Raw genomic sequence first — 8,708 nt, 5'->3', positions numbered from 1 at the left:
AAAAAAAAGACCTCCATCAATGTTATAAAAGTGTGGAAAGAGATGTTTGTCATGGAACAAGCAAGAGCAAATTCAAGTTGGTCTAGAGGGAGGTCAACTGTCCAAGTGCCAAGTTTGATCCAACATAATCAGGATTAAAATGATCTGTGTTTGATAGGAAGGCTGTTCCAGACCTTTGCCTGAGGCTAGAGAGGATCTGCCAAAGGCTTAATCTGCAGATGGATTTTGGGGCTCCTTCTGTCCTCCACAGCCTTCCACAAATTGGATATTCACAATTTTAGCTCTCATATTTTTCCCTTCATTATATTAGAATTTTGTTATGATCATCTTTGAATCTCACAAGCTGGTGTGCTTCTTCCATGTGAACTGAGTTGACTCCTCCCTTAGATGAATACAAGCAAGGATGTTACTTTGAGGACGAAGGTGTGCCTGAGCCAAGCCATGGTATTCTCCATTGCATCCTACACATATGAAATGGGGACAATGAAAAAGGAAGACTGCAGAAGAATCAATGCATTTGAACCGTGGAGCTTAAGAAAGCTATTGAGAGTACTGTGGGCTGTTGAAAGGACAAACATCTGTATTGGAAGAAGTCAGGCCAGAGTGCTCCTTAGAAGCAAGAATGGCAACACTTCATCTTACATACTTTAGATTTATTGTCAGGAGAGAACAGACCCTGGGAGAGTGGTGGCAAAAAAGAGGAAGGCCTTCAAAAAGATGGATTGACACAGTGGCTGTATCAATGGGTTCAAGCACAGGAACAATTGTGAGGATAGTGCAGGACTGTGCAGTGTTTCGTTCTGCAAATCAGGTGCTTAGAATTTAAGCTCCAATACAATTCCCTCCTCTGATCTTGGATTGGATTATTTACAATCCTTGGATTGTGCTCACTGGGGTTCTCCTTCCATGTGGACTTGGCTGAGTTTTTGACAAGAGTAAAACATTCATTCGATAAGAAAAAAGCCTCCTCAATAAATATGATTGGAAAAATTGAATTTTCATACTGCAGCAAAAGGAAAACCCATGCCTCAAACCATCCACCAAAAAAAAATTCAAAATGCATTAAGGCTCTAAACAAATAAATATGCAAACTAAAACCACACAACTCTTAGAAGAAACATCAGGGGCTTTTCTTATGACAATGAAGTATCTAATAGAAAAACAAAACCCCAAGCAGCAAAGGACAAACTAAATAAATGGAACCTCATAAAAAATTTAACCTTTTACTCATCAAAATCCCTTACCAAGAAAAAGTGTAAAGATAAGCTACTGACTGAGGGAATATCTTCAGAAACCATATATCTGATAATAATCTAATAACCAAAACGTAGAAAAATCTTGACCAACTTAACAAAAAAGAGACAAATAACCCATAATACAGGGACAAATAATCATAATACAGGGACACACATACACACACACACACACACACAACAAACAAACCCCAAACTTATATAGACATTTCACCAAAGAGAACATTCAAATGGTCACCAAACACATGAAAATATGCCGTGTCATTAGCCCTCAGAGACCTACAAATCAAAACGACCGTGAGCTATCACTTCACTCTGATTAGGGTGGCTAATAAAACAAAAACAAACAGAAAATAACAAATGTTGGCACAGATAGGAAGAAATTGGTGGGAAAGTAAAATGGTATGGCTGTGGTTGAAAATAGCATGGCCGCTCCTCAAAAAGCTAAAATAGAACTAACGATGCGATGCAGCAATTCTGCTCTGAAGTGCACATTCAAAAGGCTCGAAAGCAGAGACTGCAACAGAAACTAGTCCACCAGTGTCCACTGCAGCACGTTTCCCAATAGGCAAAAATGTAGAGACAACCCGAGTGCCGTCAGTGGAGGAATGAATGGGCTAAGGAAGGCGCTGCACACCGGAAGACAGCTCAGTGGGAGGAGGAAAGCTTCCCTTGTGCTGCAGTCTGAACGGCGGAAGAGACCTTTATGTGAAGCGAAAGAAGCCAATCATAAACATGCAAATATTCTGTGACCTCATTTGCACAAAAAGACAAGATACAGAGAACAAAATGTATTACCAGAGGCAGGAGAGAAGGGAAAAGGTGATGGGGGGGGGCGGGGGTTGGCTTAAAAGTGATAGGAAAATTTGCATTAAGGATAGGATTGCATAATTATTTTAATTACTTTCAAAAGTTGTGTGGTAGGTACATGTACAATAATGACAAAAAAAGAGGAGAGTAGGTGCTGAGTTGCTATGTACAACCAACTATTTCAGGACATTTAGTTCTTTGGTTTAGAGCAGTGGTTCTCCACCTTCCTAATGTTGCCACCCTTGAATACAGTTCCTCAGGTTGTGGTGACCCCCCCAACCATAAAATTGTTTTCGTTGCTACTTCATTACTGTCATTTTGCTACTGTTATGAATTGGGCGACCCCTGAGAAAGGGTCATTCGCCCTCCAAAGGGTTCACCACCCACAGGTTGAAAACAACTGGTTTCAAGGTTTAAGGCCTTGCTTCTTGGAACATCCCAATTAATTATCTTAATGATGTGATTGCTGCTTCTCTTCTTCCTCCTAGTTTGTTGTGAAGTGCCTGAGGTCTTAAAATCTTGTGTCAGGGGAAGCCAGCCCCTAACACATCATTACGGTCTGGTAGGCGCAATTGCACAGCGATAATAAGTAAAGATCATAGTAAAGTTATAGAGAGCATGAGAGATAGAAGAGAAATATTGAAATAAATGGAGTCAGACACAATTTATGGTAGCATGCTCACCTCAGCCCCGCTTGGTGGTTCATGTGGAGGGAGAGAGAGAGTTTAATGCTAGTCTAGGCTTTTTCTCTTCTCTGGGGACATGCAAGCCCCTTAATTACAGGTGAGGACATACGTCACAGGAAGGGGTTGTGCTAAAGGTAATACAGTAATGAGAAGGGGTGGTCTAGGGACATACATGCAATAGGAAGAGGAGGGATTGGGGATATACATGTGACAAGATGGGCAGATCCTAGATTTAGGATGGCAGCTTAACTTTGACCTGTTTTCTGGATCATCATAGGATCCATTATCAGTACGGTGTAAACCCCACCTACTGGAACCAGATAGATGACTGCAGGCATCCATTGTCTTTAACAGCAGGGAGTGGGGCCTACTGCAGTCTGGAAACTGATCGCCCTCAGGGAGGATGCCTGTGAGCATCTGACCTCCCCCCACAATCTTGCAAGTCATCCAAAGCACTATAACTGGCCACTTGGGGTCATGGAGAAAGGAGAATTAGGAACAGGTGAAGAAAGGCAACAAGTGGCTACTTGGCTCCTATACGCAAGTGCCTTCTCTGCTAGGAAAGCAAAATAATTGGATGGTGCCCGGCTACCGATAGGCCATTTGGATCAAAGATTCCATAGAAGATTTCTGATCAAAAGGGGGAAATGCAGAGCAGAATTTAAAGAATCCTGATCAAAAGGGGGAAATGCACAACAGAATTTAAATTCTAATGTCCTCTAGGCTTTCTGGAGCCACAGATGATGGACGAATCCCTGAAACTATTGCCCTGAGCTAATCTTTCATCTTTAATCCAAAAATATCCCCTATAGACATCTTAAAAACCAAACCATTCGGCTTAACTAATTAAAAAAAAAAAAAGGTCTGCGTTGAGCATTATGCTCCTTAAAGAGCCATCTCGATGGGATCCCGTGACCACAGCAATGGGAAACCCTGTCCTGTAGAGGATCCTTAAGGGCGAGGGAGTTTATGTTCCTGGGGGAGTAACGGTTCAGAGAAGGAGGGTAGGAATGGTTGCACACTGGAAAGAATGGTATCCTGCTCACTGAATTGTATGTGTGGATATGTACATGCTATGCAGCAACTGTTGAATCGGTGTGTGTTCTCCTGTGTATGTTGTTAGATCCAATAAAGGGGTAAAGAACAGCTCTGCCTTAGGTAGATAGGACTGAGAGTCAGCAGAATGTCAAAGGTGGCTTCATCATGAATTGAGCCTTTCTGGGTTTCTATTGGTAAGATGTTTGGATAACTAATATGATAAAGACATACACCATTCATAAGTTATGATATACTTACTTCATAAAAGCACGAGAAGGATTGCACAACTCAAAGAATATAATCAATGTTACTGATGTGCACATGCATGTGGAAAGATGACCTGGTGCATGTTTCACTATGTATAGTCTCAACAACAAAACTTGTGAAAACCAAGTTCTATTTCTTATCTTCATTTCAGAAAAACCTCTATATTATTATCATCAAGATGTCACATCATCTACAGATATCAAGGCCAAATTAACCACTTTTCTTGGGACTTGCAGTTCTGAAATAGAACTTACTAATTTTAATTTGGAAATATTTTGCCTTGCTGAAGCAAGAGCAATGGGAAATTTTCTTTATTAAACACATTTATGGGGGCTCTTACATCTCTTATCACAATCCATACATTCCTCCAGTGTGTCAAGCACATTTGCACATATGCCGCCATCATCATTTTCAAAGCATGCTCTTCCCACTTGAGCCCTGATATTAGCTCCCCATTTCTTCCCCCACCCTCCCCACCCGCTCTCCCTCACAAACCCTTGATAAATTATAGATTATTTTTTCCACATCTTACATTGTCCTCCATCACCCTTCCCCCACTTTTCCATTATTCATCCCGCTGGGAGGGGGTTATAAATTGATCCTTGTAATCTATTCCCTCTTTAACCAACCACCCCCCCCCACCCTCCCCTAATCCTCTTGGTATCACTACTCTCCTTGTTGGCCCTGACGGGTTTATCTATACCGGATTCCCTGTGGTGCGGGCTCTTATCTGTAGCAGTGTGCATGCTCTGGTCTAATCCGATTTGTAAGGGAGAATTGAGGTCATGATAGTGGGGTGAAGGAAGCACCAAAGAACTAGAGGAAAGTTGTGTTTCACCAGTGCTATACTACACCCTGACTGACTAATTTCTTCCCTGTGACCCCTCTGTAGGGGGATATCCAGTTGTCTACAGATGGGCATTGAGTCTCCACTCCATCCCCCACCCCCATCTACATTCACCTTGGGTATGATTTTGTTTTGGGTCTTAGATGCCTGGTACCTGATCCCATCAACACCTCGTGATCACACAGGCTGGTGTGCTTCTTCCATTTTGGCTTTGTTGCTTCTCAGCTAGATAGCCATTTGTTTATCTTCAAGCCTTTAATACCCCAGATGCTATATCTTTTGATAGCCGGGCACCATCAGCTTTCATTTGCTTATGCATCCACTTTGTCTTCAACAATTGTATTGGGAAGGTGAGCATCACAGTATGCCGGATTGGTAGAACAAAGTGTTCTTGTGTTGAGGGAGTACTCGAGTGAAGACCCAATGTCCATCTGTAACCTTAATTCTTAACATATAGATATGAATACTTAGCTCTTTCCCCTCTTGTTATATATAATTACATATGTACATGCCTGTAATAAGACATCTATCAATGTCCTTTGCCTCCTGGTTCTTTCCTCTATTTCCTTTTACTTTCCTCTTGTCCCACCATCATGTTCGCCCTTCATTTGGGTTTAGTGATTCCTCGCTGCAACATTGCCCTTGATTAACCCCCACTAGGCATCCCAAGACCTTCCTTCCATTGGTTTTAGTTCACTTGTTGTTCCCTTGTCCCTGGGTTGGTCCCCCCACCTCCCCTTCTCCCGTATCCCCCTGGAACCATTGGTCCCGTTCTTTTCATCTCCTAATTATTTATCCCGCCTGTCTTATCTAGATAGACATGCAGATACAGTAATAATAAGTGCAAAAAAACACGGCAAAACCAAATAAAACAACAAAGGAAGTCAAGACCAACAAAACAATAAAACAACAGCAAAAAGAAAGCCACTGACAAAAATGGAAAACCTATAAATAGTTCAAGATCAGTTTGTTGGCCTTTATGAATGTCTTCCAGTCGAGTCTGATGGGTGCCACACTCTGTCACCCAAGTCTATTTTTGGTATTCCCTGGGGGTTTCATCACTTTGCTCCCCTTGCTGCTCTGTTGCATGCCCTTAGTGTTTCACCCCAGTGTGATGGGTCAGATTGGGCACAATTCCCGCACTGTGTCTCCAGTGTTGTCCCCCTCAGTGCTATGGTTTAGTGAGGGTCGGGCCAAACCCAATCCAGAGATACATATGGCAGCCAACTAAAAAGAGGGGTAAAGAAAGAGAAAAAAAAGACATGGGTTAAGGGGGAACAGGGCACTAACCCACCCAAGGGGAGGGTATTGTTTATATCTCCACAGAAGAGGGTGAGAGACCAGGTTTCAACCCAATGCACCAAGATGTGAATACAACACACCGGCATGTACTAGGGAACCAATATGAGGTCTTTGGGGCCAGCCCCAATCCCAACTATGTGGACGCTCCCTCCCCCAGAGGAATGCACTTCAGAGGACAGCACTGGGGCTACAGCCTGGGGAGAGGGTGCATCTGATTGGAGCACATGGGAGAAACAAAAAGGGATGAAGGGAGGAGAGGACATCCTGGCCCACCCAGCCCCAGGACAAGATTCCTGCTCAGAGCAGACAATGCACAGAGAGGACCATAGGCCGGCCCCACCACGAGCAACGGGAATTTTAATAAGAGTCAGAAAGTAATTCTTAGACTTGGAAATGAGCCATGGTTTTTCTGAATAACCTTTTAAAAGGTAATGGGGTGATATATGACAAATGACTATTTTACCAAAAATATTGCTAGATATTTTAATATTGTAATATAAATCACTGCCACTTTCATTGTGCTAAAAGTGTCTCTTACAATAATATGTACATCATCTAGGTTTTGTTAAATTCCTCCTTCTAAGATAGTGCTGCTGGGATATGATAAGGAAAAGCAAAAACAGAACACGTTGAAATCTATTTTCAATCAGACCACATTGATTTTTGTGGTCAGGATAAAATCTCTCTAGAAATTAGCTTTAGTCTAATATCTAGAGAAATTAGTTTTGTAGTTGTTTTTTAAATCATTTTATTGAGGGCTCATATAATTCTTATCACAATCCATACATGCATCAATTGTATAAAGCACATTTATTTGACACTGGTATCTTTTATTTTTGGAGTCACTCTTACAGTTACACACAGTATAATATACATTTTTACAATTATTTTCCAGTGGAAAGATGAGAACTTAATAACTATATATTTACACTGATCATGACCCCCTCATTCTAATCCAGGGTGAGATGACACATTATGCTTTATTGGAAGTGGATGAACCGAACATTTCTTTCCCCCCGAATTCCATTTATTTATTTATTTTCTTTTTAAAATTGTTTTATCAAGGACTCATACAACTTATATCACAATCCATACAGATATCCATTGTGTCAAGCACATTTGTACATTCATTGCCGCATCATTCTCAAAGCATTTGCTCTCCACCTAAGCCCTGGCATCAGCACCTCATTTTTCTCCTCCCTCCCGACGCCCCCATCCCTCATGAACCCTTGATAATTTACAAATTATTATTTTGTCATATCTTGCACTTTCCGACATCTCCCTGCACCCACTTTTCTGTTGTCTGTGCCCCAGGGAGGAGATTATATGTAGATCCCTGTAATCCGTTCCCCTTTGCTACCCCACCTTCCCTCCACCCTCCTGGTATCGCACTCTCACCACTGGTCCTGAAGAGATCATCCACCCTGATTCCTTGTGTTCCCAGTTCCTATCTGTACCAGTGTACATCCTCTGGTCTAGCCAGATTTGTAAGGTAGAATTGGGATCATGATAGTGGGGCGGGGAGGAAGTATTTAAGGACTAGAGGAAAGTCATATATTTCATCTTTGCTACACTGCACCCTGACTGGCTCATCTCCACCCCTTCTGTAAGGGGTGTGTGTGTCCAGTTGCCTGCAGATGGGCTTTGGGTTCCCACTCCCCCTCATTCACAGTGATATGATTTTTTGTTCTTTGATGCCTGATCCCTGATCCCTTTGACACCTTGTGATCACACAGGCTGGTGTGCTTCTTCCATGTGGGCTTTGTTGCTTCTCAGCTAGATAGCTGCTTGTTTACCTTCAAGTCTTTAAGACCCTAGACATTATATCTTTTGATAGCCAGGCTCCATCAACTTTCTTCACCACATTTGCTTATGCACCCGCTTTGTCTTCAATAGTTGTGTTGGGAAGTTGAGCATCATGGAATGCCAGTTTAACAAAACAAAGTATTCTTGCATTGAGGGAGTACTTGAGTGGAGGCGTAATGTCCTTCTGCTACCTTAATACTAAACCTATAAATATATGCACATAGATCTATTTCCCCATCCTCATACATAAATATATTTACATATGTACATGTCTGTATTTAGAACTCTATAAATGCCCTTTGCCTCCTAGCTCTTTCCTCTATTTCCTTTGACTTTCCTCTTGTCCCAGTATCATGGTCAGCTTTCATTTGGGTTTCAGTAATTTCTCTCGGTTACATTACCCTTGATCATGCCCTACCAGGCCTTCTACACCCTCCTCACCACTGAATTGGATCATTTGTTGCTCTTTTGTCCCTGGGTTTGTTAACACCACTTCCTTTCCCCTGCCTCCCCTTCTCCCATGTCCCCCCCGGAACGTCGGTCCCATTGTTTTCTCCTCCAGATTGTTCATCCAGACTATCTTATTTAGACAGACCTGCGGAGATAATAACATGCACAAAAACAAGACAGAGCAAAACCAAGCAACAAAGAAAACAAAATAACAACAACAAAAAGTCAATGACAAACAAAACAAAAAAC

Source organism: Tenrec ecaudatus, chromosome 1 (genome assembly GCF_050624435.1).
Source record: "Tenrec ecaudatus isolate mTenEca1 chromosome 1, mTenEca1.hap1, whole genome shotgun sequence".
Lineage (NCBI taxonomy): Eukaryota > Metazoa > Chordata > Mammalia > Afrosoricida > Tenrecidae > Tenrec > Tenrec ecaudatus.
The sequence above is the reverse complement of the archived record's forward strand: the minus strand, read 5'-3'. Positions refer to the sequence as shown.